This window comes from Labeo rohita, chromosome 11 (genome assembly GCF_022985175.1).
Source record: "Labeo rohita strain BAU-BD-2019 chromosome 11, IGBB_LRoh.1.0, whole genome shotgun sequence".
Lineage (NCBI taxonomy): Eukaryota > Metazoa > Chordata > Actinopteri > Cypriniformes > Cyprinidae > Labeo > Labeo rohita.
In genome coordinates, this window is record NC_066879.1 from 25,831,535 (window position 1) to 25,835,536 (window position 4,002).

A 4,002-nucleotide genomic window follows, 5' to 3' on the forward strand; every position below is an offset into this window, starting at 1 on the left:
ATGGTTTAGTTAAAATTTGCAGCAGTAATACTTGCGTAACACTGTTGACAGTCAATTAATCCACTCGTGACACAGGTTAGTTTAACCAGTATTAGGGGAAAGAGAGAGAACATAACTTCTAGTGTTTCATCCACGTGCTACTAGAGGAAATATCATTATACTGTGCAAATAATGCGAGAATGGGACAAACCATTTCTTTTTGAGGGGGGCTTTCTAGTGGGTAATGTTGACAATGGTTTTTCTGACACAAATAAAACAAGTTATATCACAATAAACACTTATTTTTGAAGCGCACACCCAAATGTCTTGATAACTTCATCTAACCGAAGGCAAAACTATGAAATTAATTTATATTTGAGGTAACTGTCATGCTTATATGCAGAGTAGAATTACAAAATTGGACAGCTAAATAACAGGGTTGTATGTGATATTAACATCATTTTTGAACAAATGATATGGCTTTTTCAACATATAGCAGTGTGGTTGTGAAAAGGCTGGCTAGGCTGGGAAAGTGACCAAGACCCATCTAAAACCAGTCTGCTGACCAGCTATGACTAGCTAAAACCAACCTAGGCTGTCCCAACTAGTCAAACACAGTTGTCTAAACAAAGAATTTCATATTGTTGAAATGTTAAGGCTTTGTAAGTTCACAGCATGCATTGCAGCATGAATAAATGATGCAGTTACCGTTATAGGATTATTGTTTTGCTGTTTGCTTACTTATTATAGACCTTTTGTTGTTTTGTTTTGTTGTTGTTTTGTCATTATTGTTAGTTATTTGTTGCTGTGATGTAAAGAGCTCATCTTTTTAACATCTGTTGAGTGCAACCGTTCTTGAGGTTTGCGTGTTTAGTTTTAAGGCCTAGAGCATGTTCAACCACTTATATCTGTCATCTTGTAAGATGTTTCACAAACAAAGACAATGTTGTCTACATATTAGACTAATTCATCCATTAAGGTTTCTGTAACAATTCACTGTTTGTCGTTCATAAATCAACAAAAAATTGATACATATAAAAAATAAATTACCTCAACAACAGTAACGGCTCTTTCAGTTGCTGTGACAAGACTTTTTCTATTAGCAAAATAAGTCAATCAGCATTGAACAAATTTATGTTGGCTAAACAAATATCTTTACTGTGAAAAACTAAAAAACTATTGAAGTCTTACTGCATCAAGTTGCCTTATTTTTTAAAGTTTTCTCAACTATTTATTTTTTTACAGTGAAGAATTAATCTATATTTAATTTATACAGTGGAGTATGCAAACCTGTTTTACATTTGATTACTTTCTGTACCTGGACACCTATAAACTTGAAAAACTTAGAATAGCACAAATAAATAAATAGAACAAACATACAAATTAAACAATTTTTAAAAAGGGCCCACGGGTACAGCCTGCGCTGAAGCCCCACAAACCCCAGCTACGGCCCTGTCTTTTGCATTTTACGTTTATGAATCAGTCTCAATGAAAAACACAAGGCAAAAGAGAAAATAAGAGAACTAATTTTAGAAAAAGGACGAAAACAGCTCACACACTTAGATATAACTAAAACCAAGACTTAAAAAGACATGAAAACATGATCTGTGGGAGTTCTTTCTGATCTTGCCGAGGTTTGATGACTAATAATCTGAAAAATTAAAAAATAGTTACAAGTTACCAAAATGCTGATAACACTGTTAATGTAAAAATATGAAATAGATTTTTTTTTTATGTGTAGTTTTTTTTAAGTGTAAGTAACGTTTATTTAAATAAGAAAATATGACTGGAAAAAAAACTTTGAGGACTTTTGCTGAGATAGATAGATATTAATAGAAAGGGAGAGATACATATTTATTAATATTAATATTTAAATATTTAAAACCAGTATTCATTTATATTAGGACTAATAATCAATATGTGACCTTGGACCACAAAACCAGTCATAAGTCTCAATTTTTTTAAATTGAGCTTTATACATCATCTGAAAGCTGAATAAATAAGCTTTCCATCGATGTATGGTTTGTTAGGAGAGAACAATATTTGGCACAGATACAGCTATTTCAGTATATGGAATCTGAGGGTGCAAAAAAATCAAAATATTGAGAAAATTGCCTTTAAGGTTTTCCAAATTAAGTTCTTTGCAATGCATATTACTAATCAAAAATTAAGTTTTGATATATTTACAGTAGGAAATGTACAAAATATCTTTATGGAACATGATCTTTACTTAATTTCCTCATGATTTTTGGCACAAAAGAAAAATCTATAATTTTGACCCATACAATGTATTTTTGGCTATTGCTACAAATTATTATGAAATTAATAGATTATTGTAATATATAATATACTCTAATATATTTTCTAGTTAAAAAAAAAATATGTGCAAACTTCAGCACATTCAACACATCACATGACACTGACATGACAGTTAAATCTCATCCCTTTATATTCAGCAACTATAAAAAACAATACTAAATGGCAGTTCTGCAAAACAGATGACCTGTTTTGATGATGATGTATATGACCTTAAATACATACAGAAGATTGAGGGACCCGGTGGAGCGCTGAATGTTAAGTTTGCATTTAGAGGCTGATCATATTGTCAAATTTGACATTTTACTTATAGCTCTGGAAACTTTAAGACCTATTTTTATGTGCAGATGCCTAGTTTTTATGCAGTCTATAATATATATAGTAATATATTTGTAAGCATAGTGCCCTAACATGTTGTACTGCTTTCATCTAGCCCTTTGGCCCTCTATAACAAGGGCTTTGTACTGTGTAAAGGGTATATTTATATTTCCAGAGCCTTGATGTTTGAGTGTAGCAAAGCGAGTCACTGAGGGAATGTCAAGATCTTTGACCAAACCACGGTTACATTTCCTCAGGCGGTCACTTCGGTGTAGAATTATCAGGTAATGAGAAAAGACAGAGAGAGTTGTCTATTGTCAGCACAAAACAAAGGAAGTGCATAAAATACTCATCTGACCATAACATCTCTGTTTTTTTGCAGTGATGAGTTGTTTACCTATCTGCTGTTGGTCTCAGAAGAGAGATTCACTCAATCTAAATGTAAATCCACCTTTAGTGTTCACAAGTGGTTATCTTTACACTGATAGATATTTGAACAAATGCGGTAAACACACCAACTCAGACAACAGGAAACTTACGTGTATTGCGGTACAGAAGCAGAGTTGCAGAAAACTGCCAGAATTAAAGTAATATTGGCCTCTGCTGGTGAGATGTCGGCATAACATTTGTGGTGGTAAGTTTTGAATGCAATTCTGTGTGTTTTTTTAAAAAACATTTTTTTTTCTCAAATATCTACATTTTCAAACATAACCATTATTTTATCTGTCTGAAGCTTGTAATTCTAGCCTGTACATTTTATTTTTAATAAATTGATAATTGACAGCAGTGTTATTTCAGTATTATTGATAATCTATTATAGTTTATTCTAGCTGATATTTTGATTGAGATTTTATTTCTTATATATTTTAATTGCAATTTTAGTCAAAGTTTTGATAATTTTGTTGCACATTTTTGCATTTTTAAGTTGCTTTAGCACTTCAAGTTAAATTAAAGGAGAACTCCACTTCCAGAGCAACAATGTACAAATAATTTACTCAACCCCTTGTCATCCAAGATGTTCATGTCTTTCTGTCTTCAGTTGTAAAGAAATTATGCTTTTTGAGGAAAACATTTTAGGATTTTTCTCCATATAATAGACTTTATTGGCCCCAGTTTTGAAAATGTAGTTTAAATGCAGCTTCAAAGGGCTCTAAACAATCCCAGCCGATGAAGAAGGGTCTTATCTAGCGAGACGATCTGTATTTTTTTCTGAAAATAATAATTCGTATACTTTTTAAGCACAAAAGCTCGTGTAGCACAGGCTCTGGGATGCGCGTCCACGATGCTACGTACAGTGTTCGGGAGTAACTAGTTACATGTAACGGAATTACGTAATTTAATTACAAAATAAATGTAATTGTAATTAGCTACAGTTACTGAGAAAATAAT